Source organism: Aquarana catesbeiana, linkage group LG01 (assembly GCF_042186555.1).
Source record: "Aquarana catesbeiana isolate 2022-GZ linkage group LG01, ASM4218655v1, whole genome shotgun sequence".
Lineage (NCBI taxonomy): Eukaryota > Metazoa > Chordata > Amphibia > Anura > Ranidae > Aquarana > Aquarana catesbeiana.
The window spans coordinates 823,855,737-823,876,519 of record NC_133324.1 but is presented as its reverse complement, the minus strand read 5'-3'; the positions used below and the strand labels follow the sequence as shown (position 1 = coordinate 823,876,519).

Genomic DNA, 20,783 nt, shown 5'->3' with positions numbered 1-20,783 from the left:
GCCCCAGGCAGCGTCAGATTAGCGCCAGTACCGCTAACACCCACGCATGCAGCATACGCCTCCCTTAGTGGTATAGTATCTGATCGGATCAATATCTGATCCGATCAGATCTATACTAGCGTCCCCAGCAGTTTAGGGTTCCCAAAAACGCAGTGTTAGCGGGATCAGCCCAGATACCTGCTAGCACCTGCGTTTTGTGCCTCCGCCCAGCCCACCCAAGTGCAGTATCGATCGATCACTGTCACTTACAAAACACTAAACGCATAACTGCAGCGTTCGCAGAGTCAGGCCTGATCCCTGCGATCGCTAACAGTTTTTTTGGTAGCATTTTGGTGAACTGGCAAGCACCAGCCCCAGGCGTCAGGTTAGTGCCAGTACCGCTAACACCCACGCACGCACCGTACACCTCCCTTAGTGGTATAGTATCTGAACGGATCAATATCTGATCCGATCAGATCTATACTAGCGTCCCCAGCAGTTTAGGGTTCCCAAAAACGCAGTGTTAGCGGAATCAGCCCAGATACCTGCTAGCACCTGCGTTTTGCCCCTCCGCCCGGCCCAGCCCAGCCCACCCAAGTGCAGTATTGATCGATCACTGACACTTACAAAACACTAAACGCATAACTGCAGCGTTCGCAGAGTCAGGCCTGATCCCTGCGATCGCTAACAGTTTTTTTTGTAGCGTTTTGGTGAACTGGCAAGCACCAGCCCCAGGCAGCGTCAGGTTAGCGCCAGTACCACTAACACCCACGCACGCAGCATACGCCTCCCTTAGTGGTATAGTATCTGAACGGATCAATATCTGATCCGATCAGATCTATACTGGCGTCACCAGCAGTTTAGGGTTCCCAAAAACGCAGTGTTAGCGGGATCAGCCCAGATACCTGCTAGCACCTGCGTTTTGCCCCTCCGCCCGGCCCGGCCCAGCCCACCCAAGTGCAGTATCGATCGATCACTGACACTTACAAAACACTAAACGCATAACTGCAGCGTTCGCAGAGTCAGGCCTGATCCCTGCGATCGCTAACGTTTTTTGGTAGCGTTTTGGTGAACTGGCAAGTGCCAGCGGCCTAGTACACCCCGGTCGTAGTCAAACCAGCACTGCAGTAACACGTGGTGACGTGGCGAGTCCCATAAGTGCAGTTCAAGCTGGTGAGGTGGCAAGCACAAGTAGTGTCCCGCTGCCACCAAAAAGACAAACACAGGCCCATCGTGCCCATAATGCCCTTCCTGCTGCATTCGCCAATCCTAATTGGGAACCCACCGCTTCTGCAGCGCCCGTACTTCCCCCATTCACATCCCCAACCAAATGCAGTCGGCTGCATGAGAGGCATTTTTATGTCCTCCCGAGTACCCCTACCCAACGAACCCCCCAAAAAAGATGTCGTGTCTGCAGCAAGCGCGGATATAGGCGTGACACCCGCTATTATTGTCCCTCCTGTCCTGACAATCCTGGTCTTTGCATTGGTGAATGTTTTGAACGCTACCATGCACTAGTTGAGTATTAGCGTAGGGTACAGCATTGCACAGACTAGGCACACTTTCACAGGGTCTCCCAAGATGCCATCGCATTTTGAGAGACCCGAACCTGGAACCGGTTACCGTTATAAAAGTTAGTTACAAAAAAAGTGTAAAAAAAAAAAAAAATATGAAATAAAAAAAAATAGTTGTTGTTTTATTGTTCTCTCTCTCTCTATTCTCTCTCTCTATTGTTCTGCTCTTTTTTACTGTATTCTATTCTGCAATGTTTTATTGTTATTGTTATTGTTATTATGTTTTATCATGTTTGTTTTTCAGGTATGTAATTATTTATACTTTACTGTTTACTGTGCTTTATTGTTAACCATTGTTAACCATTTTTTTGTCTTCAGGTACGCCATTCACGACTTTGAGTGGTTATACCAGAATGATGCCTGCAGGTTTAGGTATCATCTTGGTATCATTCTTTTCAGCCAGCGGTCGGCTTTCATGTAAAAGCAATCCTAGCGGCTAATTAGCCTCTAGACTGCTTTTACAAGCCGTGGGAGGGAATGCCCCCCCCCCCCACCGTCTTCCGTGTTTTTCTCTGGCTCTCCTGTCTCAACAGGGAACCTGAGAATGCAGCCGGTGATTCAGCCAGCTGACCATAGAGCTGATCAGAGACCAGAGTGGCTCCAAACATCTCTATGGCCTAAGAAACCGGAAGCTACGAGTATTTCATGACTTAGATTTCGCCAGATGTAAATAGCGCCATTGGGAAATTGGGGAAGCATTTTATCACACCGATCTTGGTGTGGTCAGATGCTTTGAGGGCAGAGGAGAGATCTAGGGTCTAATAGACCACAATTTTTTCAAAAAAGAGTACCTGTCACTACCTATTGCTATCATAGGGGATATTTACATTCCCCGAGATAACAATAAAAATGATTAAAAAAAAAAATATGAAAGGAACAGTTTAAAAGTAAGATTAAAAAAGCAAAAAAATAATAAAGAAAAAAAAAACAAAAAAAAAAAACACCCCTGTCGCCCCCTGCTCTCGCGCTAAGGCGAACGCAAGCGGCGGTCTGTCGTCAAACATAAACAGCAATTGCACCATGCATGTGAGGTATCACCGCGAAGGCCAGATCGAGTGCAGTAATTTTTCCAGTAGACCTCCTCTGTAAATCTAAAGTGGTAACCTGTAAAGGCTTTTGAAGGCTTTTAAACATGTATTTATTTTGTTGCCACTGCACGTTTGTGCGCAATTTTAAAGCATGTCATGTTTGGTATCCATGTACTCGGCCTAAGATCATCTTTTTTATTTCATCAAACATTTGGGCAATATAGCGTGTTTTAGTGCATTAAAATTAAAAAAAGTGTGTTTTTTCCCCAAAAAATGCGTTTGAAAAATCGCTGCGCAATTACTGTGTGAAAAAAAAAAATGAAACACCCACCATTTTAATCTGTAGGGCATTTGCTTTAAAAAAATATATAATGTTTGGGGGTTCAAAGTAATTTTTTTGCAAAAAAAAAAAAACTTTTTCATGTAAACAATAAGTGTCAGAAAGGGCTTTGTCTTCAAGTGGTTAGAAGAGTGGGTGATGTGTGACATAAGCTTCTAAATGTTGTGCATAAAATGCCAGGACAGTTCAAAACCCCCCCAAATGACCCCATTTTGGAAAGTAGACACCCCAAGCTATTTGCTGAGAGGCATGTCGAGTCCATGGAATATTTTATATTGCGACACAAGTTGCGGGAAAGAGACAAATTTTTTTTTTTTTTTTTTTTTTTTTGCACAAAGTTGTCACTAAATGATATATTGCTCAAACATGCCATGGAAATATGTGAAATTACACCCCAAAATACATTCTGCTGCTTCTCCTGAGTACGGGGATACCACATGTGTGAGACTTTTTGGGAGCCTAGCCGCGTACGGGACCCCGAAAACCAAGCACCGCCTTCAGGCTTTCTAAGGGCGTGAATTTTTGATTTCACTCTTCACTGCCTATCACAGTTTCGGAGGCCATGGAATGCCCAGGTGGCACAAAACCCCCACAAATGACCCCATTTTGGAAAGTAGACACCCCAAGCTATTTGCTGAGAGGTATAGTGAGTATTTTGCAGACCTCACTTTTTGTCACAAAGTTTTGAAAATTGAAAAAAGAAAAAAAAAAAATGTTTTTTCTTGTCTTTCTTCATTTTCAAAAACAAATGAGAGCTGCAAAATACTCACCATGCCTTTCAGCAAATAGCTTGGGGTGTCTACTTTCCAAAATGGGGTCATTTGGGGGGGTTTTGTGCCACCTGGGCATTCCATGGCCTCCGAAACTGTGATAGGCAGTAAAGAGTGAAATCAAAAATTTTCACCCTTAGAAATCCTGAAGGCAGTGATTGGTTTTCGGGGTCCAGTACGCGGCTAGGCTCCCAAAAAGTCCCACACATGTGGTATCCCCATACTCAGGAGAAGCAGCTAAATGTATTTTGGGGTGCAATTCCACATATGCCCATGGCCTGTGTGAGCAATATATCATTTAGTGACAACTTTATGAAAAAAAAAAAAAAAAAAGTGTCACTTTCCCGCAACTTGTGTCAAAATATAAAATATTCCATGGACTCAATATGCCTCTCAGCAAATAGCTTGGGGTGTCTACTTTCCAAAATGGGGTCATTTTGGGGGGTTTTGTGCCACCTGGGCATTCCATGGCCTCCGAAACTGTGATAGGCAGTGAAGAGTGAAAGCAAAAATTTACACCCTTAGAAATCCTGAAGGCGGTGATTGGTTTTCGGGGCCCCGTACGCGGCTAGGCTCCCAAAAAGTCCCACACATGTGGTATCCCCATACTCAGGAGAAGCAGCTAAATGTATTTTGGGGTGCAATTCCACATAGGCCCATGGCCTGTGTGAGCAATATATCATTTAGTGACGACTTTTTGTAAATATTTTTTTTTTTTTTTGTCATTTTTCAATCACTTGGGACAAAAAAAATAAATATTCAATGGGTTCAACATGCCTCTCAGCAATTTCCTTGGGGTGTCTACTTTCCAAAATGGGGTCATTTGGGGGGGGTTTGTACTGCCCTGCCATTTTAGCACCTCAAGAAATGAAATAGGCAGTCATAAACTAAAAGCTGTGTAAATTCCAGAAAATGTACCCTAGTTTGTAGACGCTATAACTTTTGCGCAAACCAATAAATATACGCTTATTGACATTTTTTTTACCAAAGACATGTGGCCGAATACATTTTGGCCTAAATGTATGACTAAAATTTAGTTTATTGGATTTTTTTTATAACAAAAAGTAGAAAATATCATTTTTTTTCAAAATTTTCGGTCTTTTTCCGTTTATAGCGCAAAAAATAAAAACCGCAGAGGTGATCAAATACCATCAAAAGAAAGCTCTATTTGTGGGAAGAAAAGGACGCAAATTTCGTTTGGGTACAGCATTGCATGACCGCGCAATTAGCAGTTAAAGCGACGCAGTGCCAAATTGGAAAAAGACCTCTGGTCCTTAGGCAGCATAATGGTCCGGGGCTCAAGTGGTTAATGCCCCTTTAGGACCCTCCTACTGTTCGTAAAATTTGACTGACCACACCCACTATTTGATGTGATTTGGAGGGTGTGTGTGGGTGGAGGGGTTTTGGGGGGTTGTGGTTGAGTTCCAGCACCTATTGTTTGAGAAAAAAAGCCCTGGACGTTACACAACGTCATTTCGCCCAGCCGTGCCATTCTGCCGCAGTACAACTGCGGCGGATGGTCGGCAAGTGGTTAAAGTGTTACTAAACCCAAAACCTGCATTCACTATATCTGGTCTCCCACAGTACACATAACATGGAAATGCAATTATTTTAGTAAATACAAACTGATAAATACATTTTCCCATCAGCAGTATATAGCAGCCTTGTGACTTCTATCAGTTTCTAGTAAAGCTTGTAGGAGTAGTTTTCATTCTCCCCTGATCCTCTGTCTGGACATGTCTGGACAGTGCTGATTGGCCCTGATCTGATCACATGCACCCTCCCAGGAAAATAAAAAAACTCTCTAGCAACACACACCAAACTGAGCACGTGCAGCCCGTCCCCTGGCTCTGTAAATATCAGGTTATTTTTTAGAGTCAGTGGAAGAAGATGAGGATCAGAGAGACACCAGGCACAATGCAAAGGATTAACCCTACAGTGAGTATAACAAGCATGCTTTACTTTGTATACAGACTGATTTTACTGTTGTGGGTTTAGTAACACTTTAACTTTGGTACACAAGTAAATACAAACTCTTTCCCTAGAGAAGGGTTTAGCTGCTTATAGAAGTGAATTAAGTGTAGAGCCATGATCTGACCGATCTCAGGTCTGTAGCTGCTCTGGCAATTAGAAGGGGATCTTAATCTACCCTCTGGGTTTTTAAATTATTTTATACTTTTGTAAAGTAATATAAACACTATATATATATATATATATATATATATATATATATATATATATATATATATATATATATATATATATATATATATATATATATATACACACACACACACACACACACAGTATATATGTGTATCAGGTATTACACTTTAAATAATTTCTCACTTAAGAAAATAGATGGATAATATTGTTTTTTATTCATGACTTTGATGAATAGCGAGTTACTACATGTCACAGTCTCTATTGAAATGTTAAATTCACCGTGTTCAGATATGAAAATGAACCAGGACACAGTCCTCAGCAATGTTTATAGGGTGCACAGTAAATGAAGTTATTTCACCAAGGGTTTAATGGAACAATTGTCATTTGGAGGCCTATTCACGGACTAGTAAAATGTGTTTTTATTATTATTGTGTATTTATAAGGTGTCAGGGGACGCAGTGTTCGTTAATGAAGTGATAATTATTAAAACATTCCAAGCATGTACTTTTTAACAGACTCAGAGGCTGCAGTGTTAGGTTACTGTGGAGTATCAGATAATTCATGTTGTAAGGCTTTATATGGTAAATTAGTTTAAAGCCGAACTCTAGGCAAACAGCTAAGTACACAGTTGAAATATATACAGTATAAGGAAGCTTCTTGCCTGCCAGTTGACGTTTACACAGCTCAATCAGACAGCACAGTCTGCCCATTGACTACTCTTTGCATTAGGTAAACCATACAGTTTGGAATCATAGAGGGCTATTTATTAAGCAGTGAATCTGGCATTAACGAAACATTAACTGCAGCTAAATCTTCCAAGGTTATGTGGTTTAAATGACAGTGATTGATTTACCACCAGTGAATGTTTGCTACTGATTCACCAGAAAAGTCACATTCACTACTTTATAAATACCCCCCAAATACTTACCTAAGTCCTCCCTCGATCCTGCACTGTACAGTCTGTAGCCGCTCTCTCCGCTCTCCCTACATCACAGGACAGAGAACCATTGGCTTCTGCTGCTGTCAATCAAATCCTGTGAGCAGAGAGCGGGGGCATGGCCGAGCTGCATTGTATATGTTGTCAATGGAAACACACAACCCAGCTCAGGAGCAAGAAGAAGAGGAGCCAAGAATGCTGGTGGGGAACCCCAGAAGAGTTGGTTCGGGGTCACTCTGTACATACCATTGCACAGAGCAGGTACAGTGCCTTGAAAAAGTATTCACACCCCTTGAAATTTCCCACATTTTGTCATGTTACAACCAAAAAGGTAAACATATTTTATTGGGATTTTTTGTGATAGACCAACACAAAGTGGCACATAATTGTAAAATGGAAAAAAATGATAAATGGTTTTCAAAATGTTTTACAAATAAATATGTGAAAAGTGTGGCGTGCATTTGTATTCAGCCCCCCATTACTCGGAAGCCCTAACTAAAATCTAGTGGAACCAATTGCCTTCAGAAGTCACATAATTAGTAAATAGGGTCCACCTGTGTGCATTTTAATCTCAGTATAAATACAGCTGTTCTGTGAAGCCCTCAGAGGTTTGTTAGAGAACATTAGTCAACAAACAGCATCATGAAGGCCAAGTAATACACCAGACAGGTCAGGGATAAAGTTATGGAGAAGTTTAAAGCAGGGTTAGGTTATAAAAAATTATCCCGAGTTTTTAACATCTCACGGAGCACTGTTCAATCCATCATCCGAAAATGGAAAGAGTATGGCACAACTGCAAACCTACCAAGACATGACTGTCTACCTAAACTGACAGGCCGGGCAAGGAGAGCATTAATCAAAGAAGCAGCTAAGAGGCCCATGGTAACTGTGGAGGAGCTGCAGAGATCCACAGTTTAGGTGGGAGAATCTGTCCGCAGGACAACTATTAGTCATACACTCCACAAATCTGGCCTTTTTTGGAAGAGCGGCAAGAAGAAAGCCATTGTTGGAAAGCCATAAGAAGTCACGTTTGCAGTTTATGAGAAGCCATGTGGTGGACACAGCAGACACGTGGAAGAAGGTGCTCTGGTCAGATAAGACCAAAATTGAACTTTTTGGTCTAAAAGCAAAACGCTATCTGTGGTGAAAAACAAACACTGCACATCACCCTGAACACACCATCCCCACTGTGAAACATGGTGGTGGCAGCATCATGTTGTGGGGATGCTTTTCTTCAGCAGGGACTAGGAGGCTGGTCAGAGTTGATGGGAAGATGGATGGAGCCAAATACAGGGTAAGAAAACCTGTAAAGCCGTGTACACACGACCAAACTTTTCGACCTGACTGGTCCAACGGAACAAATCCGACCGTGTGTGGGCTTCATCGGTATTGTTAATTTATATCATTTGTGGTAGTATTCATTATATTCACATATTCGTTTTATGATTGAAAGCGCTATCTAGCACATGATTGGTGTTATTTGTAATGTAAACATGTTATAGTTACCTATTCTGTGCAATGGTTTTGCACAGAGCAGCCCCAATCCTCTTCATTTTGGGTCCTCCGCTTAAGGTCCTGGCTCCTCCCCCCTGCTGAGGAGTGCCCCCAATAGCAAGCCTCTTGCTATGGGGGCACTTGAGCAGGCTCACACCTGTGAGTGGGCACTGATAAGCTGCAATGAAGGGCACTGATAACCTGCATTGATGGGCAGAGATTTGGCTGCACTGATCATCAGGGCCCTGATGATCAGTGCCTTGATTTTCAGTGTACAAAATGTACTCACTGTGCCCTATCCGACTTGCCGATTATTGGCTCTCCTGTCCTTAACTGGGAAGGGAAATACAAACATAGCCACACATTTGTACACCTTGGATGGCTTGAAATTAAGCCATTCATTGTGTACAACTGTCATGTGACCTGCTGTGATATGTCAGGGCAGTCACATGGTAGACAGTACTCGAGAGGTGTTATTTGAAGCCATGGTAAGTTATCAACTGGCCCAGGGAAGAGGTATAGAGAGAGAATAGGAGGGGCCCAAGGACAGAGCCTTGGGGTCCCCAACAGAAAGAGGACTGGAGGAGATGTTGTTAAATGTGAAACTGTAAGTGCGCAGAGATAGGTAGGAGAAGAACCAGGAAAGAGCAGAGTCACAGAGGCCAAGGGAGTGGAGTTTATTGAGGAGGAGTGGGTGGTCAACTGTGTCAAAGGCAACAGAAATGTCTAATGCCGCGTACACACGGTCGGACTTTCCGGCATACTTGGTCCGGCGGACCAGAGTGTGCCGGACAATCCGCCCGTGTGTGGGCGGCGGCGGACTTTTCCGGCGGACTTCTTCCCAAAAGCCCGCCGGACCTAGATTTCAAACATGTTTGAAATCTTTCCGTCGGACTCAGTTTCGGGCGGAAAGTCCGCTCGTGTGTGTGCTGGTCCGACGGAAAGCCCGCTCGTGTGTAGGCTGGTCCGACAGACCAAATACGACACGAGGGGATGGTATTGCATCTCGCGCTCGCTGCAATAGGAAAAACAAATCTTCCTATTGCGGCGAGCGCGGGGCATACCAGGCCCTTAGGTCTGGTATGGATTATAAAGGGGAACCCCGCTACGCCGAAAAAACGGCGTGGGGTCCCCCTAAAATCCATACCAGACCCCGATCCGAGCACGCAGCCTGGCCGGTCAGGAAAGGGGGTGGGGACGAGCGAGCGCCCCCCCCCCCTCCTGAACCGTACCAGGCCGCATGCCCTCAACATGGGGGGTGGGTGCTTTGGGGGAGGGGGGCGCCCTGCGCCCCCCCCCCAAAGCACCTTGTCCCCATGTTGATGAGGACAAGGGCCTCTTCCCGACAACCCTGGCCGTTGGTTGTCGGGGTCTGCGGGCGGGGGCTTATCGGAATCTGGGAGCCCCCTTTAATAAGGGGGCCCCCAGATCCCGGCCCCCCACCCTATGTAAATGAGTATGGGGTACATGGTACCCCTACCCATTTACCTAGGAAAAAAGTGTAAGTAATAAAACACACTACACAGGTTTTTAAAATATTTTATTAAACAGCTCCGGGGGGGGATCTTCCTCCGGCTTCGGGGGTCTTCTTCCGGCTTCGGGGGTCCCTCCGCTTCATCTTCTCCCGGCGTCCGGTTGGTTCTTCTCCGCTCTCCGGCCTCTTCTCCCGGTGTCGCAGGTCTTCGGCCGGCCCCTCCGCTCTCTTCATGTAGCTCTATTGCGAGCGGAGGTCCGGACTTCTGGGCTTCTTGGCTTCTTGGCTTCTTGGCTTCTTGGCTTCTTGGCTTGGCTTGGCTTCTCTTCTCTTCCCCCAGATGTTGACACGACGCTCTCTCCGGCTGGACTGGTTTCTGAGGGCTGCGTTGTGACTTATATAGGCGGAGACCCCGCCCCCATATGATGTCACAGTCCCTGGGCATGCTGGGACTGTGACGTTTTAGGGGCGTGGTCGACCACGCCCCCCGACCACGCCCCCTAAAACGTCATAGTATTTCTCTATATGCCTTACATGTTTCAGGACGATATCCCTTCTTCAGAGGCGTATTGTCAAGAGAAAAATATATGTATCAAGGCGTATTCAGAATCCAATCTTTTTAAGAGACCATACCCGCGAATGCTCATCACGTCCTAGGTCTCTGTCCAAATAATAAAGCTACAGTGAGGATGTGGCAGGGCCGTCCTTATATTTGGGGGCCTTTGCGGAGTTGTTCCTGAGCCCAAGGGAGAGCCGCCACGCCCAGTTCTGGCTAGTTGGTGGCCATCGCCTTTTTTAGTAATTTTCTACTGATACAAAAGGTTGCTTTTTGCACATCTTATGCACAGTATTTTTTTCTTAAAAAGATTGGATTCTGAATACGCCTTGATACATATATTTTTCTCTTGACAATAAGCCTCTGAAGAAGGGATATCGTCCTGAAACATGTCAGGCATATAGAGAAATATGTATTTATGGACAAAAGTATATAATGTTCAGTATGAAAGGAAATCTACTGTATAGGCACTCTTGTATAGGTCTATTTCTAGTTTGTCCTGTTTTTATGCTTCTTTTTTTTCTAACAAAAATAAATAAGGATTTTACTAAAAACTATAAAATATAAATAGTTTTGTTCGCCTAAAAAGTCCCGCTGTATCGGGGGGTACATAGGTTCCCTATTTTAGGGTCCCTACTTTTCTATACCAATTTGGGATGTTAGCAACATACTGAAGGTGATGCAATTTCCCTTCTGTGGTTCACTATACTATACATACTTTTGCTGATAGGTGTCCCTCATTCCCATCTCAAAAAGTTGGGAGGTATGGAGTCAGCACACTGGAACCCCCTCCTAATCTTTAATAGAGTAACATCAGCCAGTAGGGTAGATTGGAATTCATAGCATATGTGTGTTGTCCATAGAGGGACATGAGTAAATGAGTACGCCAAGGTGAAGCCACTGCCTCTCGGGGGGAACATTCTAGTACTACCAATAAACAGCAAATGGTCAGGTACACATAATCTTAAAATAGAAGGACTGATTTCCCAATGGGGAACCATCCAGACCCAATGTGAATACCTACCATGCTGTCTTTATGGTGGTTTAAAGTAGTCAAGGCACATACTGTATATTCCAAAGAGGGGGCTCTTGATAAGTATCTTAGAAACAAACTCAGTTCACATCAATGCAGCCTGTGAGCTGCAATCTCAGACTGGATTGATGTAAACTGAGTTGGTTTTCTAAAATACTCATCAAGAGCCCCCTCTTTGGAATATACTGTACTCTACGTGCCTTGACTACTTTGACTACCATGCTGTCTTCCAATCAGCAGGACAGCCAGGCAACTGGCATTTTCAGAAAGAGAGCTCAGCTTTGGCATTCTCTGTATTTTGCCTTGTACATGTTTCCTGTAAAATAATATCCTATTATTTGTAATTGTAAATAACATTAATCCCACTGATTTGGGGGAAACCAGTTCATACAGGCCCTCCATGTTTTTTACTTTTTAGAACTATGTTGCAATGTACTTTCTCCACAAAAAACATTCTGTTTGCAATGTTTGTGCATTGTATATACAAGTTATTTCAGAATCTGCAGATTTCACAGCTGTGCTAGTTCCTACCAGTTCTCCCTATACTGAAGTAGACTCCACAGAGAAGCATGAGGTTGTGCCTCCCGTAATATATACAACGTGTCTGTAGAACACGCTGTCAGGACAATGCAGGGACAGACTCTGGGTTTCATTTGTTACTATTATATGAAGTATGAACCTAGGGTGGAATCACAAGGATGCAACTGCTTTATACCGTCTATGACTGGCCTGCTTATCTCCACATTGCTCTCTCTGGATACTAAATATATCTTTGTTTAACACATTTAACGTATAGGAAGTAAATATCTAAATGTCTAACGGCACTTAGAACAGAACGAGCAGGCATTATGGTCTTTTATTGTTCTGAAGAACATCCTGTGTATATATATTGTCACCTCATCCCATGCTCGCCTTCAGGACTTCTCCAGAGCCTCCCCCATCCTCTGGAATGCTCTACCCCAATCCGTCCGTTTTTCTCCTACTTTATCCACTTTCAGACGATCCCTGAAAACTCATCTCTTCAGAGAAGCCTATCTGGCCCCCACCTAACAACTGTACATTTATCTTCTCAATCAGCACATCACCCACAGTTATTACCTCTTGTATCTCTTGACCTCCCCTCTTAGATTGTAAGCTCTAAGGAGCAGGGCCCTCTGATTCCTACTGTATCAAATTGTATTGTACTTGTACTGTCTACCCTCAAGTTGTAAAGCGCTACGTAAACTGTTGGCGCTATATAAATACTGTATAATAATAATAATAATAATATATGTTACTTACTAAATCCTCCAGTGGCAAAATAATAAAGCTGGCAGCCATAGTAACCCTCTACTATATAGAAAACAGGCAAAAATCAAACATGGAGGGTACGGTTTATGGAGATATTATAGTAGTATGGATATGGAGGGTTTGTAAAGTTTTGTTGTTTGATGTGATCACCGTTGTCTCCAGATTTTATTGATGCTTGTAATAGCAACTGATATACATTACTGTGCAAAAGTTTTAGGCAGGTGTAAAAAAAAAATGCTGTAAATTAAGAATTTCAGAAATAGAAGTGTTAATAGTTTTTTTTATCAATTAACAAAATGGAAAGTAGAGTTTCGTGTGACCACCTTTTGCCTTCAAAACAGCATCAATTCTTTCATTTTTCAAGGTACACTTGCATATAGTTTTTGAAGGAACTCAACAGGTAGTTTGGCCCCCACAGAGCCCTGATCTCAACATCATTGAGTCTGTCTGGGATTAAATCAAGAGACAGAAGAATTTGAGGCAGCCTTCATCCACAGAAGTGGATAGTTCTCCAAGATGTTTAACCACTTCAGCCCTGGAAGGATTTACCCCCTTAATGACCAGGCCATTTTTTGCAATACGGCACTGTGTACCCAAACAAAATTGATGTCTGTATTTTCCCAGAAAAAGAGCTTTCTTTTGGTGGTATTTAAGCACCTCTGCAGTTTTTATTTTTTGCGCTATAAACAAAAAAAAGCGACAATTTTGAAAAAAAAAAAAACAATATTTTTTACTTTTTGCTATAATACATATCCAAAAAAAATATAAAAAAAAACAAATGTATTCATCAGGCCAATAAGTATTCTATTTTTGGTAAAAAAAAAAAAAAAATCGCAAAAAGCGCATATTGATTGGTTTGCACAGTTGCAAAGTTATAGCGTGTATATGCTATGGGAAAGATTTAGGGACTTTTTTTTTTTTTTTATGTTTTTACTGGTATTGGTGGCGATCTGCGATTTTTAGCGGGACTGCGACATTGCGGCAGACAAATCTGACCCTAAGTGACACTTTTTGGGGACCAGAGACAACAATACAGTGATCGGTGCTATGAAACTGCACTGATCACTGTATAAATGGCACTGGTAGGGAAGGGGTTAACTGTGTTCCCTAGGAGGTGTTTCTAATTGTATGGGGGATGGGCTGCCTGGGAGAAGAGAGAGATTGCTGTTCCTGATCACTAGAAACAGCAGATCTCCCTCTCCTCCCCTGTCAGAATGGGGATCTGTTTGTTTACATTGACAGATCCCCGTTCTGGCTCTCTTTCCTGCAATCGCGGGTGGCCGTCGCACATCGAGTCCGCCGGACCCACGGGCGGGCATGTACGCACACACCCACAAAAGCCAGTGCATACCAGTACGTCGATTTGCGCAGCCGAGCCAACTTGCCACAGTATAACTGCAGCGGCTGGCCGGCAACTGGTTAAAACAATCTGCCTGCCGAGTTCCTTCAAAAATTGTGTGCAAGTGTACCTAGAAGAATTGATGCTGTTTTCAAGGCAAAGGGTGGTCACACCAAATATTGATTTGATTTGGATTTCTCTTCTGTTCATTTACTTTCCATTTTGTTAATTGATAAAAAATAAACTACTAACACTTCCATTTCTAAAAGCATTCTTTTTAACCAAGGAAACCATAAAGCTCCTGATTCACTCCATGGTTATCTCTCGCCTTGATTACTGCAACTCCCTCCTCATTGGCTTACCTTTAAATAGACTATTCCCCCCTTCAGTCCATCATGAATGCTGCTGCCAGACTCATCCACCTTACAAACCGCTCAGTGTCTTCTAACCCTCTCTGCCAATCCTTCCATTGGCTGCCACTTGCCCAACTAATTAAATTCAAAATACTAACATTGTTACAAAGCCATCCACAACTCTGCCCCCAGCTACATCACTAGCCTAGTCTCAAAATACCAACCTAATCGCCCTCTTCGTTCCTCCCAAAACCTCCTGCTCTCTAGCTCCCTCTAAGGCAAAGGTGAATTTGGCTAAACTGTATAATCTCCTTTTGATCTACCAACAACTATGGTTTGCAAGGGTTTGCCTGAATGGATAGACAAATAACTGGATAGTTTTGGATGGTCCTCATGTTACATTTTTGGTATATTTATAGCAGATTATACAAAGATTATATAGTTGGATTGTAATGTTTATGGCCGGCTTTACAATAGTGGCTTAGGCAATCAGAATTAGGTTCACATTGGTGTGAGGCGGGAATGCACATATTTTTGTGCACATTCCCACAACGCTCAAAAACCTGCATGCCTTTTGCAGGTGCACGGTGGTGCCATTGATTCTTAAAGTAGAATTCTGGTCAAATCCTAACTACTCTTAAAGGCTAAGTTCACCTTTTTTTTTTCTAAATTCCAGCTCCCCTATGTACCAATATAGCATTCATGTACTTTGTTTGCAAAAATATCAATGCTTTCCAGAATACCTACAGACACTTACCTTACTGTCCTACATCAATGATTCCAAACGTATCTATTGATTCTGTCTTACGTCCTTACAGACTGTAGGTCATGACACAGGAAGGAGTTGACCAGCTGACCTCATTAACACACACCCTGCATCATCTACCCTTCCATTCCCAGCTGCACGTTTTTTAAATTAAATGCAATCGATCAGTGATCATCCTTCTCACTAAAGACACAATATACAATCAGATTGCAGAGTTGTGAACGGGGCTTGACAGCTGAGTGTTTCTGTCCACTCCCTCCTATGTATTTCTATAAAGATGGCCATACACTATGCAATCTGATTGTGTATTTAGTGAGAAGGGTGATCATTGATTGATTGCAATTCATTTAAAAAATGTGTAGCTGGGAATGGGAGGGTGATGCAGGTTGTGTGCTGATGAGGTCAGCTGGTCAATTCCTTCCTGTGTCATAAGCTGTAGGATAGTAAGGGCCCTTTCACACTGGGGCGGTTTGCAGACGCTATTGCGCTAATAATAGCACCTGCAAACTGACCCGAAAGTGCCGCTGCTTTGTCTCCAGTGTAAAAGCCCCGAGGCCTTTCACACTGGAGCGGTGCGCTAGCAGGACGGTAAAAAAAGTCCTGCTAGCAGTATCTTCGGAGCGGTGAAGGAGCGGAGTATATACCGCTCCTTCACCGCTCCTGCCCATTGAAATCAATGGGACAGCGCGGCTATACCGCCGGCAAAGCGCCTCTACAAAGGTGCTTTGCAGTGGTTTTTAACCCTTTCTCGGCCACTAGCGGGGGGTAAAACCGCCCCACTAGCGGCCGAATGCCGACTGTAAAGCGCCGCTTACAATAGCGGCGCTTTACCGCCGCCCCCGCCCCAGTGTGGAAGGGCCCTAAGGTACGTGTCTGTAGATTTAATGGAAAGCTTTGATATTTTTTGCAAAAAAAGTATATGAATTGGTGCATAGGGGAGCTGAAATTTAGATTGGTGCATAGGGGAGCTGGAATTTAGAAAAAAAAAGTGAAATTAACCTTTAAAAATGCTCCCTCCCCCCTCCTAACACTGATTCTAACCTGTGTAGGTAAAGATCTTTGTACTTACCTGTTTTCAGACCACTCCGGTCTGGTCGTGTGGTCTCCCCCTGGCAGCTGCAGGGGAATAGAGCAGGGTTGCCAACTGCCAGTAAATTTACTGACAGTTTGTAAAAACCAGTGATTTTTTTACAATTGCCAGTAAATATCAGGGGCTGATAATTTCATGCTGTGTTGACTTTTTAAGTGTAAATCAAGCAAATTACTTTGTTATAGGTATTGTCAGTGTTTCCATATCATATTTATACTATTCACTGTGTAAGTTTTCAATAGGAGTTCTGTTATTTCTCAGGTTGCTAGTAAAAAAAAATTGAGCTGCGCCAGTAAATTTTTCATGTTTTGCCAGTAAACAATGCTGCGGGAGGTTGGCAACCCTGGAATAGAGAGAGTGCTCAACAACAGTTAGTAATCCCTAAGCAGTGACATCACCCATAGATTTACTATGACCCATCCATTGTCGGCACTCAGTCCTCTTCCCTGCAGGAGGTGTTGGCTGATACAGGGGAGCCGATCCATGGACCGGACTGGAGGGGCCGGAAAATAGGTAAGGATAAAGATCTTAAGTTTTGACAGGTAGTTAGGTTTTAAACAGAATTCTACTTAAAGTGCCTTGTGTTTTGGTGGAGTGCGACTTTTAAAAAAGGTCATGTACTAATTTTCATGTGTAGGACTGCCCATTGAAATGAATAGGCTGCCCTAAGCATGATGTGCGAAATCATGCAAAAACACATGTGCATCGTTGCACCTGCATAGGTGTGAATAGAGCTGCAGGGAAGAGTGGGCATATATGCCCGTCATGTCTCAGTTTAATGATAGAAAATGATTTTCTCATCCTTAGTTACCAGTACTTGTCGGTAATTGTCTAGTAAATAGAAGAATACATGGACAGACAATCCAAGGGGATAGACTAGAGCAACCACCGGCTCAGTCTAGAATATCTGGACCTTAATATTCCACATTTCCTACATCACAGTCACAACTCATAACATTTGCAGACATTGGTTTACATTGTTACCAGAGCTCCCAAGCAGGAACTGAACTGCATGTCAGAGCGGTCACTGACTCTGGTCTGTGCGTTGAATGATCTATGTTGTGTTAATGAGTACAGAAGAGCGCAGGAATAGACACTAATCATCCACTCAACTGCTAGACACTGCTATGCTTATGGATTTCCTTTCCACTCCATAAATGCTTAAAGTGTAAAGGACATGAGAAGTGTAGTAGTAAGAATCCATACCTGGCTGTTGTTAGTCTCATTCAGTACGGTGACTGGTTACCATGGAGGCTCTAAACCAAGTGCTGAACTACATACACAGTCCCTGGGTCCTAGAGCCTTCCACCACCTATAACTTTTTATTATTTATTACTTTAATCATACCTTAAAGATAGGAATTTTCTAAGTCTATAAGCTTTTTTTCCTAATATGCATTTTTTGTATGAGCTGTTGGGGTAAATTTACAAAAGGCAAATAGACTGAACTTTGCAAGTTGAGCTGATTTTTCCCAGAGCTTAATCAATGTAGTAAAGCTTTACTTTGCAAAGAATATCCAATCAGGTGTAAGGAAAAAAAACAGCATTTTTGCTTGCACATGATTGGGATATGGATATCAGCATAGCTCTCAACTGTCCCTGATTTCGAGAGACTGTCCCTGATTTCGAGCAATGGCCCTCTGTCCCTCATTCCTCCTGATTTGTCCCTCATTTTGGTCTGATTTATATAGCTGTATATAAAATGCACTTTTTATCTATCAAAAAGTGTTTTCCAGCGCTAAACCTTTCATCTAATTTCTAAATTGCTGCATTTGTAAATTCCAAAAGCCAATATAAAGAAATAGTAGTGGTAAAAAAGCACTTGTGGGTATAACCAATCTTATTTTTTTTTGTACAATTCTCCTTTAACCTCCCTGTCGGTTTTCCCGAGTGTGGATCGGGGTTAAATTTCAGTACCATTAGCGGTAACCCCGAGCCACACTCGGCATTGCATTGCAGGATCCTGGTGCGGTATACTTACCTTGTTCCCAGGATCCTGCAATGTCCCCCTGCTGTGTCCGTGGGCTCTATCCTCCGCCTGAAGCCTCTAGTGTGCCAGGCTCCATTCCCAGCGAGTGCCGAGACGCAGGGGGCGGAGCCCAGCGGCAAATTCAAAAAAATTATAAATCATAATACATACAGTACAGTGTAATTTTACAGATTACATTACTGTATGAAATAATTTCACATCCCTTTTGTCCCCAGTGCTTTGTCCAATGCCGTGCATGCAGTTTTATCTGATATATATTGTTCTTTCTGCCTGGAAACTGGAGATTGTCCATAGCAACCAAAAAGTGTCCCTTTACGTCAAAAGGGGTTTTAGACCAGCTAGAAAACAGCGATAGTAAATTAGAACACTTGCAGAATTGAGCGATAGTGAATCGTGGGGAAATTCATTTTATCATTATTATATTATTATTTTTTATAATTATTTATTTATTATATTATAATTTATGATTTTGTGTTTCAAACTTTATCATACCCGGGATGTCTACTAGACTCTTGTTTAGACAGATTTAATTGTGTTATTGCTAAGAATTACAGGCCTACAATTTGAAACGCCAAATTTCTGTGAAAAATAATTGTACCGCTTTGAGACGCAAAAATCTGACATAATCATACCCCCAGGGGGGTTAAGGAGGTGTGGCAGGGGGTGTGTCCTATGTCTGCTTACTTTTGCTGATAGGCGTCCCTCATTCCCATCTCAAAAAGTTGGGAGGTATGTATCAGCAGAGATTTACCATGACTGAGCTCTGGGAAAAATGAGTGTAACTGCCCTTGCGTAGTTCACAGTCTATTTGCCTTTAGTAAACCCACCCCCATGCCTGTTTGTGAGATTCTTTATAGGTGGTCAATGACCAAGCATTCATAGCTGTACCTCAGCTGCACAGTGGCTAGCACTCCCACCTAGAGGAGTTAGTTTAAATCCCAGCCTGGAGTTTGCACGTTCTCCCTGTGCCTGTGTGGGTTTTCTTCCACACTCCAAAGACATACTGGTAGGTTCATTGGCCCTAGTATGTGTGTATATGAATGTGAGTTAAGATTAGATTGTAAGTTCCTTGAGGGCAGGGACTGGTGTGAATGTACAATATACCTATATGTAACACGCTGCGTAAATTGATGGCGCTATATAAGTAAGTACCTGTAATCAGTGCTGGGACAAAGTCATCCAGCACCCAGAGCAAAGATGCCAAACTGCGCCCCCCCTTCCCTTAGGGTCAGGGCCGTTTGAAGGAATTTGGGAGCCCCAAGCAAAATGGACATGGAGGCCCCCCAAATCCCCCCCCGCACGCAGGTAATATGTATTAAAGCTTTTTGCAAAAATTTACAAAGCAGAGGAAAGACTCTACAGTAGAGTGTACTGTAGAGACTTTTCTCTGCTTTGTAAATTTTTGCAAAAAGCTTTAATAAATATTACCTGATTCAAAAAAGAAGCAATAAGATGGAAATGGGATGGTAAAGAAAGAAAATGTAAAGAAAGCTATGGTAAATGTTTTTATTATGGTCAGCAAGCTACCATATTTTTATTACTAAATGGGTCTTGATGACTGCCTTCCCCCCTTACTACTCCCTCCCCTCGTGTTCTTTTTAACCCCCCTCCTTACCGCGCGACAGGAGATTCAGTTTTCTGTTCCCGGCCGGCCGGACTGAAAGGAAGTGAGCACTCAGTGTGTGCACTTCCTGTCAGTCTGGCCGGGAACAGGAAACTGAATCTCCTGTTCCACGCGGACTGCAGGAGGAAGGAAGAGGAGCTCAGCCACGCTACAGGCTGCAGCTTATAGGAAGAGGCGGCCGGCGGCGCGGCTGGGGCCCCAGGCCAGCTCGGGGCCCCAAGCAATTGCTTGTTTTGCATGTCCTGTCGCGACGGGCCTGCTTAGGGTTAAGACCAGGGTGCCCCCATCCCTGCAATAAACCATCGCACCCGGGGCAGCCGGCCCTCCTGCCCAGCCCTTGTCTGTAATAAATAATGCTTTCCCATTTATTTTCATGCTCAGAATAGAGCATGGAACTGATCGAAAGTTTTGTTAATGTATCTGTTCAAACTGTAGTATATATGGAAGGGTGCTAACATACATCTTTATGCAAAAGATTCAGCATTTTAGGGGCAGTTACATTTAGATTTTTCCTTTCTAGGTACTGAGACAAGCAGACATATAGGGGGTTATTTCCTAAAACTAGAGAGTGCAAAATCTCTGCATACAAACAAAACAGCTTCCAGATTTTATTGTCAAAGCTTAAGTCTCCATTCACACCTGGGCATTTTGGGATCGCGGCAGAATCACTGCAATTCTGTCTGCGATCTCAAAGCACACTACAATTGCAAAACGCAGGTTTACATGATACGATTTGCCACAATTGTTACAAAGACAAATATATTTACTATACCCCACCTCCCTCCACCCCCAGAAGCCCCTCTGGTATTTTTTATTAAAACAACCCTATACATCCCTTTTACCTGCCATAGCTGGACTGGTGGTGTCATAAGTTTCCTCTTTTTTTCTCTGGTGGCAGGGGGGGTCGCTATTCTTCTAGGATTATCTTGTAATGATGTGTGAGTGACGCTTATGCTGGGCACACACTAGCATAGCTCCCAG

General features: G+C 43.2%; 1 protein-coding gene across 3 annotated transcripts in view; it reads right to left on the bottom strand.

Annotated features, from left to right (window-relative positions):
- The window catches only part of LOC141115190 (uncharacterized), a 158,740-nt gene extending 141,281 nt beyond the window's left edge, over positions 1-17,459 (bottom strand). For all 3 annotated transcript variants that reach the window (XM_073608452.1, XM_073608454.1, XM_073608453.1), the window contains exon 1: positions 17,396-17,459. The gene's annotated coding sequence lies outside the window, so the exon portion shown is untranslated. The remainder of the gene's footprint in view (positions 1-17,395) is intronic.
- Positions 17,460-20,783: the final 3,324 nt, after the last annotated feature.